The sequence below is a fragment of the Corvus brachyrhynchos genome, unplaced genomic scaffold (assembly GCF_000691975.1).
Source record: "Corvus brachyrhynchos isolate BGI_N302 unplaced genomic scaffold, ASM69197v1 scaffold279, whole genome shotgun sequence".
Taxonomy (NCBI): Eukaryota; Metazoa; Chordata; class Aves; order Passeriformes; family Corvidae; genus Corvus; species Corvus brachyrhynchos.
In genome coordinates, this window is record NW_008246060.1 from 3,135,851 (window position 1) to 3,159,803 (window position 23,953).

The 23,953-nt window shown below is 41.3% G+C and overlaps 1 protein-coding gene across 1 annotated transcript in view; it reads right to left on the reverse strand.

Moving 5' to 3' along the window:
* ARID5B (AT-rich interaction domain 5B) overlaps positions 1-23,953 on the reverse strand; it is a 102,830-nt gene that overhangs the window by 38,510 nt on the left and 40,367 nt on the right. The gene's annotated exons all lie outside the window — the stretch shown is intronic.

Here is a 23,953-nt window from a genome sequence, read left to right on the forward strand (position 1 = left end):
CCGCTCCATTACTCATCTAAACAGAGATGAGCGACTCGGCGGGAGCGTGGGATGAGCTCCGAGGACTCCAGCGCCGGCTGCCAGACCGCCAGCCCTGGCCACGCCACCCTGCCTTATTTATAAACCCCGCTCAACCTTTGATGTCTTCCTGATGCCTACAGGGGTTTTTTGGCACATGACCTGGATGGGATGGACTGATCCTTAACCACGGTCTGCTTCGGCAGTCGCATCTTCTTTGAAAAGGTACTGAAGGAAATAGAAATGTTCCCTCAATTTACTACACTCTGGCACACATGTTAGAAGATTAACCTTTGATCCCCAGGCCTGGCTCAACCAATGGCCAAAGAGGGATGTGGCTGAGCTACCATCAAATATACTTGCATGTGAATTACTTGTCCTTTCTTTCTTTCCTTCATTCCTTTCTTTCTTTTTAACACATAAAGAAACTAGTTCAAGGCTCAGTGTTTTTCAAACACACTTGTTATCCTGAGTTTTGGCACTGTACTTCGTATCACACTATAAAGCACTGCTAATGTTTTGCTAAAAGCTTTACAAGCAAGAAGGCATTTGTTCCTAAATTCCAGGTATATTGAGCTTGCATATAAACACTGTTTGAATTGGAGCCTTCCATGGCAGAACTGGCACAAACCCACTATGAAATGGGGTATTTGCATTCTCCCCGTGGCTCAGGAGCTGCAGCAGGGAAGGTCTGTCTTCAGCACACACAAGGACCATCCCACATGCCCCATGGTATGATTTTAAATCACCTAAAGCCACTCCAGATCTGACACACAATTAACAAGAAAGCAGCAATAGGAATTAATATCAGAAGAGAAGGTCCTTGCATCTAAAAGCTACTCTGTAAAAGAAAACATTTGACATAGTTCCAGTCACACTTGAAACAAAGCCATTAATATTTGCTCCCTAAACCAGTATAAATAAATGCATTATTTGAAGATTATTGCATTTCAGTGACATTTGTTTTGTTTGTGTGAGCTAGGAAATATGACTAGGACCAAAGAAAGAATTTACAAGTCACAGTCATGTTTTAATTTTGTCATCTTTTGTTTAATTTTTGACATATTCATGAGCACACTGCAAATGTCTTGAATTTGTTATTCATAATTACTTTAAAGAAATTTTACACATTTTGTGGCTTAGTCACATTCAGTTTTCCTGATGACACTGGATGTTCAGTAGGTACTGGACAGCTAAGTGAGTATCCTATGGGGTTTTTTCTGTTCTCTAGTGGAGAAGGACATCTGGCATGACTACCTAAGAATATCCAAAATCATTCAATTTCTTCATGTGTTTGTGCATATGGCTTTCAAATTCATTTTCTGAAAGCATTTGTGGCAGTGAGACCTGATAACTTGCACATTCCCAGAAGGTGAGAACATAAGCAAAGAAAATTAAAGTGAAAAATGAATAAATAAGTACAGAAAAAAGTTTGCATTATTTGCCACCTCTTTAGTGTGAGTGCCTGTAACAGGAGTATGAGAGAGACAACACAGCACCAGTTAAAAAACTTTCTTTCCTGTGCATTTGACAACATGATTGCCTTTTGCCAGCATGTGGTTTTTCCCACTCCTTTCACCTGCTGAGTCCTGGCAAACCTTTCAGGTATGGCCAGGTAAAACACAGCTAGCAGCAAAATGCACACAGTAAGAGTGAACACTCCTCGAGCTCGGAGGAGTCCCCAAACCGTGGCTGTGCTCTGTACTGCCAAAACACCAGCAATGCCCTACATGTTTTTACTGCAAACTGTTACACCTGACAGGTTAAATGCAAACGCTGTGTCATGCATAGCACAACGAGTTAGATTATCTGTAGGCTGGCAAATCTTTGCTGTCTAAACATATCCCAGTAAGAAGCTGACCTGTTCTTGCACAAGCTGCCTACAGTCTACAGTAACCAAACAAGGACAGTCCAGAGGCATCTGAGCAGGGAAATAAAGACGAGGAATTACAGATAAGCTCAGTAGTAGGCTCTGACCCACCAAGACAGCCACACAGAAAAGAGAGGAGCTCAAGGCTAATGCTGCTCAGGCTAGCTAGATGTTTCCTCAAAGCCAGAAGTTCTTTCTGTTCATGAAGCCAAGAAACAGCATCATTGCTCAAAAATTACATCTTCCCCTCCAGCACTCTCACCAATGTGCAAACATCAGGATATTGTAGGTGACTGGGATAGGCCAGAAGGAGAGGGAGAGGGAAGCTACCCTGCTCACTTAGAAAATTCGTAAGGTTGTGGCTACTGTTCTCCAGTCACTACCACCCTCAGTTGTTTGACTTTCACAGACACTGCCTGCTCAGCAGGACATGAGAAACAGGAGAATTTCCAAGCCTCACTGCCGAGAACAACTCCCAGCTCTGGTTTTAACCCACCAAAGGCAAGTTCTATGCAGGGGAAAGAGAAGTACCCAAAAGTGGGAGCTGCCAAAGTCGGCCATGACCATTAACACTACCTACGATGGAAAAACAGTCTGCCACAACAAGACAGCACATTCACCTGCCACCTTCTTTTCCTATCTGTCCAGGATGGGGAAGTGATCACAGAGCTTACCATCTCCCTGTTACCAGGTCAGCCTCACCTGAGCTACATCCACGCTGTACTGTGTACACACAACCACTTCTAGAGGCACGAATAAGTCAAGAGACAATGGCTGTGTGGTTTTGGGGTACCTGAATTTAGCAGGTCAGTTACTGTAAAATTACCTCTTTTTTTACGAGTCTGATTATCACTGGAAGTCCAGTGAGTTCAACCCTCCCAATAACACTGTTCTCTATATGCATGTATTTTGGCTGATGCAAAAGATTTGTTGTTATAAGGGAGGGTGTTAAAAAAAAATAGTGGCCTTCACACAGCTGAGGTCAAGTTATGTTGGCACTTGGTCAAAATCAGTGGTGTAGCCAAGAGTTTTTAATGAGCCTGGAATACATTACCTCATTTGTCATACCTGGATCACTTACTCATGCTGAGCCCAAAATAACCTTGGACCTTGCTGGCTGCTCAGCAAACCATGTAAGTAAACAAGTACTGTACTCATGCCTAAAACATGTATCTTTTAATTGCTTGCTCCACATTTCTTACTCTAGAGCACATCTAAACAATAGTAATGCCCACGATCAAAGTTCTTGCCTTTCCGGGCCTCTCTGACCTGTGTAACTATTTCCTCATACGACTTTTGATTCTGGCTTGCTGATACTCCAGTTTCTAAGAAACACTTCAAAAGTAGGAGAAAAAAAGAAAAAAAAAGGAAAAAGGAAAAGAAGGCCATTGCCATATTTTGCTGAGGAATGTACTCAGCATAGCTAATGGACTTACAACTTACACTGCCAACCAGATTCTTCTGGCTGCCTGCTGTTTTTTGTGACCATGTTTCTGTGGCAAGATGAAGGAAGAACAGCATTTTTGCCAACTGCAAAAATCAATTAAAAGAAAAATCAACTGACCTTCTAAATATCTACATGTCCATCAATAAAGAAGGGCCAGCAGAAGATCTGGGTCTACATTTAGGGTGGGCTCACAGAGTTAGGTGAGCTCTAAATGTAGAGGTGAGAGTGTACCAGACGGAGGTAGTCATAAGCCAGGATTTAGGTGGAGCAGTGTAAGTTGCAAGAAGTGAGTAAACAGGGATGAACAGTGGTGCTGGGTTCAGAAGAGACGTGAGGCAAGGTGGCAGCACAGCTGCCAAATGCATCCACAGCTGCTCCTCCCTGAAGGACACCTTGCACAATGTCCCCACACAGAATCTTTCCGCACTGTGCCAGTCCTTCACCTATCTTCTGGTTTCCACACACATGCATAAAAGCTGTAATACCAGAATCCTTGGCCCTAAGCTGCAAAACCATCAATACACACAGAACAGATTAGGAGATCTCCCCTCCGAGGGAGGTGGAAATGGCAGGATGTGTCAGATTCCAGAGCTATGAATGATTCGGGTGCCAAACAGAAGCTGGAGGTGGCATACAGAAGTGCCTGGCCATTGAAGTCAAGGTGAGAAGAACAGCCCCAGGTCTCCACAAAATCCATGAACTGACCGTGCCTCCTAGCAGGTGGCAAATAGCTGGTTGCTGCGGACATCCCTAATGCAGCCTGGCAAAAGTTAGCTCTTGGCTGAAAAGCATGGTTACATGTTGCACCTTTTAAAATGTAATGAATAGAAAGTTAACAGGTTTCATGGCTTTAACACTTACCCCTCTAGGGGGCTTCCGGCATTCTGCAATATCTGGAAGTTAAGAAAAGCATATTGCTGATTTAAGCATGGTCTCAAAAACTGTTCAAAGTTTAGTTAACCTTGCATACGTTGTGGAGTCCCAGCTGCTTCCTTGATTTCCCTGTCACCACCATCTCTTTATTTTATCTCCTTCCCCTCATTCCCTTTTCTGCATTTTGACTTTGGGACCGTACATTTAATTTATTTTCCTTTCACCCTGGAAAGTTTATTTAAAATCTTTTGACTCCTGGAAACAGGGTCCAAAAAGGAGGGCTTGGGGCATTTATTGCCCAGGCACGCTGAGCTGAAGAGGAGCAAGCTGCAAGTAAACTAGTACTGCATCAAAAGGTTACAATTTAAAGCGGCTGGAAAATAAAGCAAAAGATCAGACTACACTTAAAAAGCCCCAGACCTGTGTTTAGGAAAAAACAGTATCAATTGAATTTGGGGAAGGTCTCAATGGGGGTCCTAAGTACACCTATGGAAGTCAATGATGAGCACCTACCAACAACTCAAGCTCTCACCAAGCTGTGGAGGTCACACAGCCGCTCTGCATACACACAAGCACACCCCTCATGCTTACTCAAGCTGACATTAAACAGCTTGAATATTAAAATTATTTTTACTGGACTTTTTCTAAATGAAAACACTTGTTTATTCCTTTCTTTATAATGGAACATGCTAGGCCTGACCGGGAAACTCCAGAGCAGAGCAGTGAACAACCTTGCAGGAAACATTAAGGAATTATGTGCTTTCTAACCCACACGGAGAAAGAGCGGACTTGTGTAGCCATTTCTGAAAGTTTTGTTTTGGAAATGAGATATCCCATGCTCCATGTGGGGAAAATCAATTTGCTACCTCTCTAAAGAAAACATTCCCCATTTGGAAATAAGTGAAACAGACACTTCCTTGTGTGGATTAATGTGGAGACATATGACTTGCTGCAGACTGTTGTTCTGACCCCCCTCCCGACCAGACAATCTCTGAAGAAAGCAAAATGCCAGTATTTTTCATGAAATACAGACTAGCATTGCTTTTAACAGAAAATTTAGAGGCACCGCAAACATCAGGTTGGCCAATTTCACCAAAAACTGAGTGTTTATTTTTTCCATGGAAGAGGGAGGCAAGGTTCAGGATGAGGCTTGGAGTCTCTTTTTCTTCATTTCAGCATGACTGGATGTTAAAAATTTTCCTTGATCTAGACTTCTTTATGTCCTGCTGACTAATGTGGGTTCAAAAAAAATGGAAAAAAGTTTTTCTTTTATTTTTTTTTTTTCTGGACAAAATCTATACGTGTGTTGGAAATTATGAAGTGCAGCAAATTGAAAAGGGAAGCTGAAGACTTCAGAGAAAAATCTATGCTTGACGAATATGTGACATTCAAGTAGACCTTAGAGCAAATTAAAATAATAATAATAAAAAAATCCGGTGTAGGCCTATTGCTGGCTACAGATGACAGGATTAATACTAATGACTCAAAAAGAGGCAGAGGTGTTTGGTAAATATTTGTTCCATATTTGCAAAGAAGCCAGATGATATGCTTGCAAAAGAATATAATTAAAGCCAGTCAATTGACTTGGTTTTACAGAAACCAGATCTTAAAACAACAGAAAAGGAAAACAAACAAAGCACCTTATTTTACACTTTGAAACTATAAGCTTGGTTAGAGAAACTAGCTGCACACATGGAACTTACCTGCATTCAGTAAGACAGCTGATTTAATATTAGATAATACTTTGATTAAAAAACAGCACTACATCATTTTATTCAAGCGTATATTGAATGGTTTAAGAATTAGCTAAATGGCATCAGTGGGGAATTTCTACCAAATGAAAAAATTTCTGGTGGGATTCCACAGGGGTTGCTCCTAGCCTTGCTAGTATTACAAATTTTCATCAGTGAAATAAATACAAAGTCCCTGACAGTTACATTCACACTGACACAAGGACTGGCACAACGCTAAGACTGACTCATACAAATGAGTAATCAGAGGGAAAACAGACCAGGAAAACACAATGCTCCTCAATACAACTCCAGGATGAAACCTGCAAACAAGGATTACAGGTCCCATTGACCATGCCAAGGGTGACTGTTCATAGGCCACTCCCCACTGGAAATTCAACATACCCTGATAGGAAGATGCTGTGGCCAACGGGTTATCTGCCTTCAGGGAGGTCTGAATAACTCAAGCTGTGCTGGGTTTGAGCAAAAATGACTGAGAAGTGACTTCACTAGGTAATAGGAGTGCCTCAAAGGTGAGAAGAAGCTGGTACTCAGGAGCGAGGAGGCATAACCAGGCATGCCCAGGCACTGCAGTCCCCATACCTGACCCAGTGCCAGAATACGGAGGCACGCATACAATCAGCTTTCTCAAGGCCTTTGGGAAAAGCCTGAGCCAGACACAAGCTGGTGTGCACAGTGCAGGAAGTAACACATGAATTTGAGGGTCTGGAGGGTTGAGATGTCAGACTGGAGCTGGGTGTCCCGCCTCAGGCACGGCAAGGGCCGGGCCCATGCTGCTGCCAGGAGAGCCTGGCCGCTGCGGGCGGCTGCAGCAGCCTGGCTGGCTGCACGATGAGGCGTCCAGCTGTCTGGCTCTGGTCCTTGCTCAAACAGCTGTTTCCCTTCTCCTTCAGAAAAAAGGTGGTGAACTGGATGAAAGAGTTTGCCAGCAATTTTGGCTGATGAGCCACTACTTGGGGTTCATACCAGATTAGATGACTCAGTGGTTCTTCTGGTGAGAAACTGCATGAATATAGGATCAAACACAGCGAAGTACTGAGCAATGCAGGACAAGGAACATGAAGAGCTGCAGTCTTGATTCAGCAAAGTACATGCCTAACTTGTAAAGACCTGGAGCATGCAAAGACCTCTGATGACCTCACTGGGGCTATTCACATCTTTGAGGCTGAGCCTGTGTTAAGCATTGAACACAACCAAGCCAGCATGGCTCTCTGTGTCACTAATGGGAAAGAAGCATTCAAGCTCTGAACAAAGAAATCGTCCTATCTCATCATGAAACACCATGTGCTTGGGCAGCCATCACAGGATCAGACATGGGTTCATCAAATTTCCCTTTCCTTCAGAAATCTGCAGTCAATCTCCAGCCCCAAAGCCCTCCATCCCCAAAGGTCACCTCCTCGGAAGCTGCACCCAGCAGACAGAGGCTTCACTTTCTGTCAGAGGGTCAGAGCAACACTCAAGAAGTGTAGGTCTGACTTCCCAAAATAGTGTGGGTTAAAAAAAAAAAAGAAGCAAGCAAAGAAAGGAAAGTGAGCAAATGAGCAGGTTCTAACAGATTATGTAATAGCCAAGACAAAAGCAATGCAAACGCAGCAGCAAGATGTGAAAATGCACAGCAAACCCATGCAAGCCAGCCTGCCTGATCAAAAGTCATCAGAACACTTAAGGTAGTCCTTCCATTAGAGTGCTATAGAAAATAAAAGGCAAATCTTAAGGCAGCTTTCCTAACAATGTTTCTTTTTCTCTCCAGTAAAAGCCAGCGTTCGTGTAATTGCTGTCTAGCAGAGTCAGCAGTACCCAATGGAGACATGACCTACATACCTCAGAAATACAATAGATACGTAACCAGTCGTATCCACATAGACAGATGAGATGGGCTAATTGACTGATGGACACTGTGCACAAATATAAACAGGCAGAAATTCATGCCAGAAGGGTAAAATGGACAGTTTCCAAGACCTTGCTCTCGGGAATGACAACGGCAGGTAAGGAAGCAATGATCATCAAGTTGTGCACAATGTGAAAATGACAGATATATTATTTAAATAAACTCTTGCATTTCTGATTTGGAACTGATTATATCAGTTGTTTTTTTTTTTGTAGTGTAAGAATATTGTAATTTCCTCTCCTTTTTTTTTTTCCCTTTGCACTTGATCATTGCACTGCGAAGTAATCAAAATTTGTTAGGCATAATCAACCTGCACGAAGATATTAGTAAAGTGACAAGCAGAAACTACAGAGTAAGCTCCCCCCTTTGATGCCTACGTTCAGCTGCCACCATGAGGACTACGCAAGGTGTTAGGCGGAGGCAGGAGCAGCAGCCACAGCCTAAGCTGTGCTCCCATTCACATCTCTGGGTCATCACCAACTTCACCAGCAACACTTGCCTTGCTAGGCCCCCCCATCACAGCACACAGAGCCAACAAGGGATTCGAGGACAACTCTGCTTCTGCAGACAGCTTGGGAACAAAGCCTTGGCACCCTGGGAGATCTGCATACACCTGACATGGGGTGTTATTGCTGAGGTGCAGAGGGGACGTTGCCCAGCACTGCTGAGCACAGGAAGGGATCTGCACTTCTTCACCAGTAAAACACAGCAGTGGAACTCTGGCAATTTCGTCAGGTTGTGTATGACCAGCTAGGGAATCTGTATAAGTCCCAAAACACCCCAAAAATGGTGGTTTTAAAGTCCTGATTGTCAGATCATGTGCCCAGTTTAAATGAGTGCAAACCCCACGGACTCTGTGTAATCATCCCAAACATCAACACAAATAAAATTGAACTCATCTCTGCATTTTGGCCCTAGTAAATCTCTAGCACTCAGAAAAATCCAAATAAAACTGAACTGTATTCATAAATTTATCTGAGCAGGGCAGGGTTTAAACTAAATATGCAGTCAGTTGAGCAATATTCTTCCACAGTCAATACTGGTTCTTAGGAAATTATCTGAGTGAATTAAGTGGAGGACTATTAAACAATTTACACACTTCCTTGTGTTTCACATGTCTAATTATAGCTGTGTTTGTCTCTCCCCGCAGAACTGTTGTATACCACATGGTATGCATATTTCAGCATCCAGCATTATTAACTCATGACCGACTGTCAGTTGATCATTATCTAACACATGGGGTCTGCAAAAAAAGCCTTATTTGGGCAAAAGCAGGCTCCGGACCTGCTCCCGCTGCATTTTCCTCCAAAAGAACTTCAGTTGGATTATTATTTGCTGTCAATGGAAACTCCGAGGTTACTTATGTGAAATCTGCAGACAGGAAAATAAATCCTCACTGAGTTTAAACACTTAGTTGATATTAAAACCATCTCCAGCTTGGCTGGTTTAAAGAAAACTCTCAGTTGCCCTCTAGTGTCCCCCTGCTGCCACGCCAGGCAGTCTGGCCACCACAGCCAAGGTCACACTATTTAACCTGATTTCATGCCCACAGATTTACTATTTGCCTAATATTTTGCACAAAAGGGCAAAGGGGGATGCTTTTTATCCCTGGAAATTTCAGGGCTCGGGCCCTGGAAGCCCAGAGCTTGCATAATGTTTACAGCTGTAATTGCGGCGCATGACACACAGGTTTTATGAGCGAGAATCTCTGAAATCACTCTGTGCGCTGCACTCCATAAAGTTCATTCATAACTAAAAATAGACTAATGTACAAACTGATTTAGCATTATACTGAAGCTAAGGAACACAGGGAGTCTGCAGAATTCCCTAATATGGAAGAGAAGCTGAGTTTTCAAAAGCAGCAGTTTATTTGTTTCTGAAAATGGACAACATATGTAAAAGATTTAATATACAGAACCAGGTGTATATATAGCCTAGATCTTCATATGTGCCCATTTTTGTTCTATATAAAGGCTTTATACAGCCTGAAACTATATATTTAATAATAGATTACTAAATTAAGTCGGCACAATCACTTCATAAAAAAAAATAATTTCAATTTAAAATACAGCTGTAGGGGTTTGGACAATTTCCTGCATAATAGAGGCCCATCCCTGAAATGTAAATAACACCGGTATTAAAACAAGTCAATCAGGCACATCAGGAAAAAAAAAGGTACATGAAAACAAATCCATTTTCCAGTCTATTCTAAGTAAGGATGCCAAACTTTTATTTTATTTGAATGCTGCTTTGATACATTACTACTGCTTCAACCAGCTTTTGTTTTTTTCCCCCCATAAATGCCCTGTTCTTCCTTAGAGAAATCCAGGGCTGACTAAGTCTTAACATTTTGAACACAGCAAACCATCAGGGTTTTGCAATAAGAATTATTCACTGCCTTCCTGTGTACTGTCAGTATTCTTAAAATACTGTAACTATAAAATTAAACAGTGTGCTCTTCAGAAACACATGACGTTGCCTGCTCTGTTTTTTTAACTGTAATTGTGCAATTTTAAAATTTTCTTCTTTCTCAATGCCTTCTCCCCAAACAAATACCTTTGATAGTTATACTGTTACAAAAACGGTTTACACTTTTTTTTTTTTAACTTACAGGCCACCTGTAATATTATCGAATGATTACACAGTAAGAATGACAAACGTTACTTTATTTGGTATATATCCTACGTTAATTGTAAGGCCTTCTCAATTTGACAAGACTGAAATATCACAAGAAGTACATATGGCAATTCAGAAAATATAATCAGGGAAAAGGCAAAATGAACATTTCAGAAGACAAATGATTTGATTTGCATAAGCAGATATTTGTAAGGCTCCGCCTTTCTCTACTGCTTGAACAGCACTTTCCAGTTCTCTTGCTCTCACTCTCACAGCATAGTTCACAAGCATGGTAATTGCACTTTCTACCCCAAAGTGTTGCCCCTATCGGTAAGAGGAGACTTTTTCCAACAGCAGTCAGCGATGCCGTAGGACTCTGAAGAGGTGACGCTGTGCATCCAGGCAAGGAAGCAGCAGGGAGGTGCAGGGACCCTGACCCAGTGGCTCCCGCCATATGTGCTGTCCCAGCACCCCCACTTTTCAGAGGAAGGTTGTGTCTCAGCTTCAACTAGCCAGAGTCCTAAAATACTGAAACTGCCACTGAAATAATAAAGGGGGTAGTATGGTCCCAGCACCACCTGGCCATGTCAGGGATCACCTGCTCCCAGACCCATATCTCGGGGACAGGGTGGGACCCTTGGCAAGCCACTGCCCGCTTTGCCTGGTCTCTTGGGCAGTGCCTTTCTATAGTTTTGCACAATACCTGATGTGCTCTGTTGGCTTAGGCTGCTGGAAGACTGTGGTAAGTTCACAAAGCTCAAAAAATTCTTTTCTTTACTTCATGAAATACACAGCAAGAATTTTACTGACTAATTCTGGCGAGCCCCGTCCTTCTGACAGCATCTGGAAGGGCTCTGACACTGTACAGGAATCCTCATCCTTATTTCCAATAAAGAGTTTGCTCCACTCCCAGATTCACCCACTCCTCCTTCTGACGGATTTAAGTTTTTCCTAGACGCCTCCCCGTCAGCCATGACCTGAAGCTGCTTTGTTTAGGAAATCGGACAAAATGACATGGGTGACCAAACCAACATACCTAATTTTAAACAGATAACAGTAACACCAAGACAAATCATCACCTCTCTGGATTTCCAAGTATACTATTAAGTAGACTTGGACTTCAGCTAAGGTGAATATGAAGATTCATTGTCCCAAGAGATAAATATTGACTGAGGAAAAGCAAAGGTCAAATTGGCCAATATTCACTCAAAAAACTCTAAATCTTGATGCAGTGTAACATATACTCTGAATGTCTTCACCAGCTATCTCTGAAGATCTTTTCATTATGACTAAATACTACAAAAGTATCTTCTCCCCTCCAAAATTCATATTTTAAAACCAGAAACTCAAACACACCTACTGCAAATAGGAAACATTCTGTGCCAATGGCCTCAGCAAAAGGAGATGTGTGATTTGCAAGTGTTATCTGCCCAGTCTGCATGCCAAAACTCAGTAGCCCTGAACTCTGAAGATGTGAACAACAAAAAATTCTGACTCATCACATGACAATATTTCAGACTACTATGAACAGGAATTTCTTCTTTGGTAAGGACTAATGCAGTCCCTTCTTCCTATGTCTCAAATATCTGTAGATTAAGACGGAAATTTTATCTCTGGCTTCTATTTCACATAAAGATTTACCCTGGTAGAATGCCAGTCAAGAGTTTTGGGGGAGTTATAATCCTATTATTCACTGTGGCAAGTATATTAGTCCTATTATTTATCTAAGGTTTCAAGCTTACTGCCTGCTTTCTGAAGGTCTTCTACCATGCTATTTTTGTCTGAAGCCACAGTGCTACGGACTCTTTTCCACACAACAGCACTGTTGAAAGCAAAAATTCCAGGAAACCTGTAAAAGCTGATTTTTCTGAAGATGCATTATGAAGGAAGACACTTGAATCCTCTGGATTTTCTATGAGGTTATTCCCAGAACTCCCCTCAGCACCTTCACACAGTCACTCAGTCATTGGGAAGGTTTTAGCACTCCTACTCCAGTGTTCATTCAAACAGTCCAGCATGGCTGGTGAACTCCTACTTCTAACCTTCTGTCTTCACTAAACAGTCAAACGTAGTGGATTTGTTGCCATCACCATGGAGATCTGTTGGTTTCAAATTAGGCACAAACTGTTTGTTTCCTTTGCTATTTTTACTGTGTTTTAAGCCTATTATGCTCCTCCCACCCTGCCCTTTCCTTATCTTACTGGCAAGTAAGAAAAACTGGTTTCACTGGGAAATCAAATCCTAGGCACAGAAACTCCTGAACTCTGTGGAGGATGGCGATGGTCTCCCCTTCTCAACTGCCTTCCCTCACTGTTGACAACCACAGAGGCTGCACAAGGTCAGACTGCACTGATGAGATGACACAGAAGGGCCAAATGAACTAAGTCCCTGCTGGCTGGAAGAAAAATGTGAGCCTTGCTTTGTGCAGTTTCATAGTTAGGCCTGCTAGGGGTGGAAGAATTAATTTACTCACTGCAAAAGGGAATAAATAATAGGCAGGGTTCGGTCTCACATTTGCAATGACATGAACGAACCACCAAGGGCTGCCACAGGAGAAATGGCCCTGGCATGGCAAAAGGAACCAGGATGGGGATGGGACCATGTGGCAAGGGGGGCAAAGGTGAGGAACTGAAGAATAGAAGGACTGAAGCAATAGGTACTAGGGGGATCCAGACTTCTGGACTGTTTGGATTACACGCAGAAAGCAATTAAATCCAGGCAGGTCAAAGTGTCACCAAGAGGCACCCGGGCTATTGCAGTCAGATGCTATGGAGCACCCTCTCCCCATGGAAAGGCCGTCCCACACTGCTGAAAGCATGGAGGAGTTGTTAATTGACTCCCAAAGATGGGAAATCTCTAACAGAAGTTGCTTTGGAGGCACAAAGAAAGACACAAGGACCAATAGTGCTGAATGTAGGTTTCCCACAGCCCAAGTCAATGGGCTCCCTGTGCCAAAAATGCAGCAGGCTGGGATCTGACAGTCCCAAAGCTGCATAAGCCAAATGCAAGCCTTTCCCACAGTTCTGTGACAGGTACATCGTTGCTTTAAAACAGCATCAAGTCTCCACTAAAACAGTCCTCTGCTTCTGGAATCATATGCAATCCATAATATGGAACTTACGTTTAAGTTCAAAGACCAATTAAAAAAAAATAAAATCAATGAAATGCTTTTATGAAAGAGAAGATTGATCTGCAGCTTATAGCTTCCAGTAATGTAATATTTTAGAACTTTAATAAATAATGCTTTTATCTTGATTGCAAAATAATACCCCTGCCATGAAAACACAGAGCAGAGGTAGGAAACTGTTCAACAAGAATTAAAATGTCACACTTTGCACAGAATGGAGCATTACAATTATTGGTGAAACACATTTTTCAAACTTGTTGACACAAAATTAACAATTACATACATCACTTAATTCTATAAGTGCCTATCTCTCAAAGTACCCATTAGGCAACCATGCCTAGTTCAGTTTTAATATACATGCAGGCTTTGCAGCACAGAGGGGATGTAACTATGCGAGCGCTGGCACAGTAAACCCTGAAATGGCAAGTGCTATTAAATTGAGATGCAATCACGTTGAAAGGGAAACATTAACAAACAGCAGACAATTGAGAAGAAAATACAGGGCGCTTGTGTTCTAATACATGTGCCTCAAAACCTTATATAACTATTCATTGTCTAGTTCATCTGGCCAGGGGCCCAGTTTGCTCTATGCTATGCTATACTAATTTTATAATAATAAACTGTTATACAAGCTTTATGCAGTCATGCATATGAAGAGGTTGTGGAACACATTACATTTGATTATGTTTCTAGCAAAGACACCATCTTGAAATTAAACATAGCCTGGTAGAAGTTTAAAATACAAAAAAACCCCCAACCAAAACAAAAACCCCAAACAACAACAACAACAAAATCCAGAAAGAAAATAAAAGACAAATTAAAGGAAAAGGAAACAAATGTATGCGAACAAATCATTTAAAAAACCCAAACAAACAAAAAAATCCTTTCTAAAAGGCTCCTTTCCTCCCCTATCACCTCCACATTATGCATGACAGATGAATACCACTAATCCCATAATACAATGCAAGAATCTGCATGTTTCTGGACTATGCTCACTGGAAGACAAACAGTGATTTTTGGAAATGCATGGTTGTTTTTTTTTTTAAAATACACCTTTTTTTTGTAAAAACAAAGGAAAATGGTTTACAAAGCCCAAAGGAATGCATGAAATAGCTGGGGTTTAAAACCCCTTAATGTTATTTTTTGCTTTAGCATGAACCAACATGAACCACTGAGATGCCTTAGTTAAGATTTATCCGTACCACAAAACATGTGTAGGATAGCAGTTGGAAAACTTGGGGATAAGAGACACAGGGCACAAAAACATATAGACTAAAAACCAGATGCGATTCAGAAAAGTCATTTCATATTCCGCATTTGTCTGTGGAATTGTCTGAGAATTTTCTGCTCTACATTATTTCCAGGTTTATCACAGCCGTTCAAAACTGGCTATATTTAGTCACTGACCAGTGCCAGAAAGCACTACCAGACTCTAGGATCATGGCATATTTTAAGTTTGATATCTCATCAACCATCAAGGCCAGAAATAAAATGCCTGTTATAATCAAAAAAAGCCTCAGACCTCCAAGATACATAAGGGATTTTTTTCAGCTAAGTCATGAGATATCCCAATTCAAAAATCACATTATTCTGATTACCATTGTGTGCCTGATACTTCCCGACCACCCCCTCCATATTTTGATTTCAACATTTTAACATCTCATCTAAAAAAATCCCACTAAAGCTAGTGAAGCAATGTTTTATGTGGGGCCCCTGAGGCACTTCCACATGCAAATACCACCAACCACACACCAAAGGCAAAGAGTCGGCACTCAAGTGGCACTGAAGCCGATGGGTATAAGAGCAAACCCCAAAAAACTTTAGTGCCAGATTCTGATCTAAATCACAGCACTGTCAATTCAAAGTAATTGACTCCTGTGGATTTACATGAGTGGAAAGGAGATCCTAATCTTGTTCTTAACCTCTACCTTTGAAGTAGAGATGATCATAAATCCGGTTTTCCTATCCAACAGGAAAATGTCAGAATTTCATAACTTTCCTCAAATCGGGCAGGCAGTCAAAAATGTTCTGAGCAACACTAACAGGCTTTTTAATTTTAACGTGTCTAATGAAAAGAAAACAACTGGAAATACTTCTACAGATTAAGACTCTCATCTCAAATGGTTTTGACAAGACAGTGCATCTCACTGAATGTGGGCCCCAAAGCCCTGTACTTGAACAGCAAGTGTTGAGTTCCCTGAGCTGCTACAATGGTACAGCCACTGGGGAGACTGCGAAACAGCACCAAAACTCATCCAGAGAAAAGGATGGGTCCAGGACATGGCCACACTAGCACCAGCTGTGACAGCGTTGGCCCCGAGAGTATGTCAACCCATGATAAAACCTAGTCCTTCCAATCCTAGACTAAGCATTTCATTTCAACCTTTCTAATGAAAAAAAAGGAGGGAAAAAAAGACCAAAATCCAAACAGACATATAGTGGCTGTGGGCTGTTACTGTGGAAAAGATTTCCATTTCATTTAAATGGCATCTTCCAGTGCTAAAAAAAGCATGAAGGACTTGACTCAGTTGTCTCAGAATGAGACAACCTTGTGTGAGGTAGAAGTTACGCCAGAATTAAAATGCAGCAAGAAGTGGGAATCAGGTGGCAATGCAAGAGAAGGGCTGGCGCCAAGCCCTACCAAGGGGTTTGCCTGCAGCTTATACCCATGGCCAAATGCTCTTACCAAAGGAAGCAGAAACCTCACCCATTCTCTAGCTGCAGGTGGAATGCAAGACAAGGTGGCAAAACTCTCTTCAGTCACTAAGGAGTTTTTATTGACTCTCTGTAACCTATTTTAACCATTGTTACCTTGCTTTGGTCTAGGCTTCTGAAAACCACCAGCCAACTGCAGCCTCCTGCAACTGCATCTGGCTGCATGACCCACCTCCTCTCTGCCTTTGACTGACATGCCAATTGGAGCTTGTATTTGCTACTTTGAGACTGTCTGATTTTCATGGATCTGCATGCTTAGACCCAGTCAGCACAGCCCTGATGCCTTCTCCAGCTCACCTGAAATGGGAGCTGATGTTACTGCTCATTCATCTTGGCTTCCTTTGCTCTCCCGAATATTTCTGATGGTTGCTAGGCAACTATTGTTGAATACATGCATGAGGCATTAATTGTATGAGCACTTTAAAAGAGGAAAATTCTTTAAAACTGAGGACACTGCCATACCAAAAATAGGATATTTCCTTTATGAAGGGCAACACTCGTGGCTGGGAATGTTGAAGGCTGCAGTATGTCAGAGGCCAGATGAGTCATTCAGATTACTCACATGCAGTGCAGCACAAAAGCAGCATCTTAGCAGACCTGACTTTATTATAAAGTTTTATTTTAAATTAAGTGCTTCAGATCTAGTTTTATCTTCTGACTGCTGTCATTGGGATATCACAGTCCACATTTTCATGAAATTAATTGCGTTGGGTCCAGCTGCTGTTACGGTGTTTGAAGGCAGGGAGTGTATCCATTCAGTACCTTCTAAACCAAACATGGCTCCAGCAAGTACTCCTCTTTGCTACACTTCAAAGAGATACTGTAGTCTCACTGCTGATCCTGAGTGTTCTGTGCTCCTTACCCATAAATGTGGACTTCATTTTATAGGGTCTTTTTTTCCAAAATACATTCCAATGTCATGATCAAGCTCTAAAGACAGTAAACACAGACTTCCATAAATTGACTTAAACTTCTAAACTAAGTAACTGCAAGGATTTGCAGCTAGGTAATTTTTTGAGGGGGGGTTGTTTTATAAACACCCCATCTCTACCGTAACTAAACATTCACAATGTACATGTATTCATCTTAATTACAGGCTGCCTTTCAAAACAACCAGCACCAAAAACCCCCTGAAGAACCATCATTTTCTGGCAGATGAGTAGAACGATTATGGTTCATTGCAAAATCGGGATGCTATAAAAGAATGAGGGCAACTATATTACTAATTTTGAACATGGTATTCTGAGCTAAGAGCTGCTCAAGACCCTGGGAACAATCTTTTCCATTTTTCAAGCTTGTGCTCTACCTCTGTGGAAGTATGTAATGGGACACAGGCTCAACTCAGCAAAGTTCAGCTGAGGTTTGTAAGACTTGAAGGTGAAGGGACTTATTTCATCAGGGAAGTGAGAAGCAGAATCATCAACACCTACTTAAAGTAAACATGCCACCCCACAGCATAGAGCTGTTTTTCACTGGGAGTTCAACTTCTTCTACAGTTGCAAATCCAGAGTGAAACACAGGAGGGTGATGACAGAGCTGGAAGATCGCACAGTACCTCTCTTTTGAAGCAGCAGCACTGTCTGTGAATATCACCCATGTTAGGAGGATAACCACCATTAGTGTTTTCACATATTCTCTTACCCTTTCTGTGACCTGAAACTGGTGATTTCAAATAAATTCATTCTCTTCTACTATTCACTTGTTTCTAACACCTTCCTTTTAGTTAACATCCCTTTAAAGCTATTACAAGGCTAAGGTGACCAGAGATGTCTGTGAGGGACCCGTCGGGGAAGACTCATGAAGTAGGTACTGTAAGTCTGCAGATGATCTTGCACTGTGCTGCCACACATTTAAATGAGATGCTACTGAGTTACATTTTCCATACTTCACCTGAGGAGACAGCCCTTTGCAGAAGTTACTAAAAGTGGCCTAAAATAGACCTAAAATTCTCCCTGAGCTGATCTCCCAAAGAGAGAACAGGCCAGGGATTGATCAGACCCCAGAGCAGAGGAGCACACTGCCTGGTCAGTGCTCTGAGGCAGGCAACTGCTCATGGTGGATGGGGAAAGGCAAGGAGAACCAGAGGACACAGGCTATCAACAGCCAGCAGTGTGGATCAGTGAAGACAGTCCTAACACACCAGCTTCCTCCATAATCCTGCTCCTCAGTCTCCCATCTACAGAACAGATGCAAAGCTCTGCCTTATCTAATTAAGAGTGCAAGAAAAATCTTTGAAGGTTTGTTTTATCATGTAATGGACACAAGATCCAGCACAATCTAGCCTCTACTGGCCTAGAGGCTATAAATTACATACATTAATAAAATTACAGTTTTTAAGGCCTGAAAGGAATTAGTAGGATATTAGTGCCTTGTTTACCTTCTGCAGATATTGCCTATACAGCAGAGTGACTACTGGATGAAGACAGTACCTCTTCCTTGAGTAAGGGTCTTTTGCAAAGCAAAAAAGGGTCTTTTGCAAAGCAGTCTTGATTTAAAGGATTCAAGTAATAAAGAATCTATGCTACTCCTAGCTAAGTTGTTCCTATGTTTAATTACCCCTCACTGCTAGGTAACTGTGCCTTAGTTTCAGCATTAATTTATCTGCTTCCACTTTGAAGCATGGGGTCCTGCTATGTGTCTGTTTGCAAAATTACAGAGCCCTCTACTGCCACAGGTCTTCTCCTTATGGAAGTACTAACAGACTGTGATTGGGCCCCTTCTTAGTCTTCTCCTCTGTGAACTCAATGGAGTGACATTCTTCAGTCTTCCACTTAAAAGCAAGTTTTCTGTCCCATGAATTGCTTTTTGGGTCCTTCCTTAACCCTGTCCAGTATTTGCATATGCAAAGCACAGGCATCAGAATGAGGCACAAAGATAAAAGTAGGGAAAAACCTCCTCAATAAAACTTCCTGCTCTTCCATGTTCCTCTACAAGCCCATAATTCAGAATAATACATTTGAGTATTAGTAGTGCAGTTATTCCATGAAATTGTACCACCCTTTTTGCAGCAAGCCATCATCATTTGACTGACTAACCAAAAATGTTAGCTCTTAGGGGGTTGATAATGATTTCCTCCAGCATTGGAGGCAGGAGTAGTAACACCTCTCTATTTCTTCTCTCTATTCCCTGCTTATTAATCCAAGAACCAGGTTTGCTCTCCTACTCCAATCAACTGGTTATCTATCATTATCCCCAAGTAATTTATGCCATTAAGACCAACACAACAGCCCTGAGGCACACGGAAATGCTGCCAGGTCACTGAAAGACCAAGATTCACCTGTATCTAATAATGAGGCCCAAACTTCAGCTGAAATGTAAACTATCACTGCTCCACTCGCCTTTAGCCCATCACGGACAATAAATTAACTAAAAAAAAAAACACAAAGAAGTCATAATTGCCAATGATAACCCCACAAAAACCCCAACACTACTTCTTTTACTAAAATTTGCCTTCACCTTCAGGACTTAGGCATAAAAACAAGGTCCTAGAAAGAAACTACCAGCATCCACTGGCTATAGACACAAGGAAAAAGGGTTTGCTGAGGTCTCTTAAGCTATTTGTGTAAATGATAAACTAATCGTCTGTGATCTGTCTGATCAAGTTTACAAAGATGCTGACAGGTAATGTGAACTTAAACAGCACTAGTGTCAATAGACAGAAAAAGCCCTACTCTGGATCCCCCTTAATACCCTCACTTGATTTCAGAGAGAGAAAACTATAGCAAGAATTTTAATGACCTATTTTGCCTCTTCTGCAATTTGATTTAAAAGCAAATTCACAAAAACCCAGCCACGTGGAATTTAAATTCTGCACAAGTCTCACCCACCAGCAATTACTACTGCAGTGTTTAAAATTTTAAAAGAAAACAAACCCAAACCTGAACAAAACACTATTTTTCAATTAATTTTCTTACTTTGATTTCTCTCCACATTGCATCATCTCCCAATTAATGTGATTTTGCTGAGTGTGCCAGTTTCTTAAAGACACAGCTATAAAATGTATGGACTAATTGTTGAGCAGAACTGAAGAGCTATTAAAACTGCAATAGTACAGCACTTCCAATGGTAGTCTATTATTTCTACATGATTGGTTTTGTACAGTCCAACTCATGCAGTGAAACTCTTAGATAAATTAACTCCTTCGTTTTGACATAAACATCAAAGGGAGAATTAAAGGAGAATGAACATTCTTTTCTGCTGCTATTTTAGACATACTGTTCATAACATCCACGCACGTTCCTGGAAAGTTACAAATTATTTAAATTGAGAAAGCCATTTGCTGTTTTATCAAGTCTGTAATACATAAAATTTGGCTCCAAAATTATCTCATTTTTCCATTTCATGTTTCCCTGTCATCTACATGGTAGAGCATGTTTACAGAACTTTGTAACTGTAATATATAATTCAGTCATTTCTAAACAGCACTGTAAGAGTAAGACTGAAATGTACACATTTTAAAGATTACTTAGTGAACACCAAACCCTTTCCCAGCTGTTTTAAATTTTGAATTTCCCAATAAATGAATAACATACTAAAAAAGCAAACAAGATCTGACATTATTTAGTCTAAGTTTCTAAAATGGCATAACATCTGTAGCTAAAAACAATTCTGAATAACTATATTTAACTAGAGCAGTATTCTATTATTCATAGCTCATTTTCCTTACAGACTAGGGGACTTAATGTGGTGTTCAAACATTTCAAACATTTCTTTTAATTGTTTAGTCCTTCCAAGAGCCCAACTGCTGCAAAAAGGGGGAAAATGTTCACTCATATCTTTTATATATATTCATGTGACCAACCCATGATCTCAGTTAAGTGCCACAACTGTTCATTAACACACATCACAGCCCCCCAGTCAGCACTTCGAGCTTTGAAACCATGCCAGAAGCAGGGGCTCAACAAATGGCACTTTGACCTTTTCACTTCTAACTTCAATCTTTATTAAAATCTCTCAGACGTCAGCTCTGTCTCTCTCTTTTACCATCTTTTATGGGCTCCCGAAATACCTAATATTCATTCATTAAATGGAAAAGTTTGTTACATTCTTACGTAATGATAGATTCCCCTTTCACATGCAATCGGCTTGTGAAATGCCTTTGATTGAAAAAGAGAACGAAACACCCCCTCCCCCTGCCAGACAACTCTAAATTCAGATTGCTCACTCATTTCCTGGGAAATCAAGCATGCTGCCTAATATTAAAAAATCTCATGGCATCCAGGCAAGTTTAGCTGCAGTTTATGTTCCCCTTATTAAATTTCACTTTAGCAACACACAAAATCCTCACCCTGCTCCTTGCTTGCTTTATCAGTTTCATGTTTGCATCTTCACTTCTTTGGCCCAAGCATTTATGGGGTGACAGAAACCGATTTTTTTTCCCCCAGCAGAGTTTCAGTTTCTTACAATAGAGTCACCAAAACGAGCAATCCCATGGAGGAAAATGCAACTGGAGACAAATAGAGGCTTTGATCATTTTTATGGTGCTCAAGCACAGATTTGGGTGGGGGGAGGGAAGAGGGAGGAAGAGAGAAATCATGATTTTTTTTTTTGTCTTTTTTTTACCAGTAATTAAATAATTATGCATTAAGAACAATAACAAAAAAAAGAACCACAGAAAAAGTTCTCATGAGTCATTTATGTGTTTTCATTCTTTGTGTAAACTTTCTGGCACACCCTATATGCTTCACTTCTTGCTTTAAATAAGTACTGGAAAATATGCATAGTATTTGGAACCAAGGGGAATGACATATCAATTCGAAGTTTGCTTTGTGTAAGTTTGCATTTTCCAAATTTGAAATGCAACTTCAAAGAAACCCAGAACTCACCTTCAACCTCTAACTTCTCCCCCCCTTCACCCACGGATTATGTAGAAGGTATAAACTATTCATTTAAGCGGCACAGTGAAGTATCATCATTAGGTGGCTTAGTTGCCCGGGATACTCCTATCAGCCTGACCAGTAGGGAACCTGGGAAGCATGAGCTCCAAAGGGGGGAAAAGTAAACAAAGTAATGAGTAACAGTTACAGCTCCTTAAAAATGCGTACATTAACCTCGGTATTGGGAAACTATTCGCTCTTTAGAGGCAGCACCTCTGATTGAAATAATGATAAATATTTTGGTAATTCCATCTCAAGCCAAAATGAAATTACCCAAGTGCACTCCCTGAGAACAAAGCTTTTTAGTATACCTTCGAATGAACTCAGGTAAGTTTACAAATGGCCTATACCTAAAAGACCATTAACTAAAATTACATTTGTTTTTATTGAAAGACAGCCTCAAGTGCTGACATGTAATATATGACATGTGATACATAATAATACTCTTAAACCAGTTCTGACATAATATCTCCCTAGGCATAATAACCACAAATGACTGCTTTAGTTAAGAACTAGCCAGAAGCAAAATAGATCCACGTAAAAGTAGCTTTAACCATAAATACCTCAACAATATTTTATGTCACTTTGTAAAAAAGTTAAAGGAGTCCCATAATAATTAACAACAAAAACTTCATGTTCTTTACTATTGTATGGTGGTTGTGAAAGGTTATTTCATAGTCCCGCAGCTGCCAATGCTGTAAATTATGCAGGCACCAAGAAGCATTAAGGAGAAATAATAGCAATTTAAACTAAGGCTGACGTAATTCATGATAAACAGTCATTGGAAAATATTACAATGTTGTCTTTTTTGAGTGGGTTTAATCAGAAGAATGTGACCATATTCTGACACAAACCACTTTTCCATTGTATGGGAATGGGGGCCCTTCCCTGGCCATAAAGGTCTCCCCTGCTCGCTGCCACTGCTGAGTCCCGACACCTCAGGGATGCTGCTCATGATGCTTGGGATGCCAGCAGGCCCAAAGTTCTGAGACACAGCTTCAGAGTCTGAGTGGGCCTGGTGGTCCAAGGGAGGCACTGAAACCAGGGGAACAGTCAAACAAGGATGCACTAAGAAGGCATATGAGGCAAAAGAGATGGCTCCAGATGAGACTATCTGTGATGGACACGGCTCACAAATATGGTGAACACAGCATCGCTTACTTTTTGCTATGATCACAAAACATGATTTTGATAGCTGAATTGTAAAACCAGCCATCAAGTGGAAATCTTATACAGGAAGAATTAGTAATGTACACCTACAATCATTTATTGAATGGACACCAATAAATGTGTGTGTAATAGATGACAAAACGCAGGCAATGGGTTACATTTATCAGGCAAAGAGCAGCTCACTCACAAACCCCTCGTTTGCTGGAACTACACATTAATTCTCTGCTGAACTCTGCCTGGTAAAACATTTAAACCCCACAATACCCTCACAGAATCACTAAGCTAGAAAATAAAAAGAAGTTGTGGGCACATCCAGGCCCTTGAGTCTGCCACAGGCACTCTCAGGAGTGAGGATCTCTCACCTCCTGTCCAGTGAGAGCCCCAAAGCCAGGGCTTTCCCAGCCCAGGCCATACTGGGCACCCCATGGTTCACAGCCCTGATGCTTCTCAAGCAGCTGGGTCACAGCCCCATGCAGTCACTGCAAGCACATGGCATAAGCCCCCTCTCTCCCAGGCTGCTACCCAATGGCACCTGAAGAAGTAAGGAGCCACACCCAATTCCCAAGAACCCTGCCATGGGAGCAGCTGTCTCGAAGTGACAC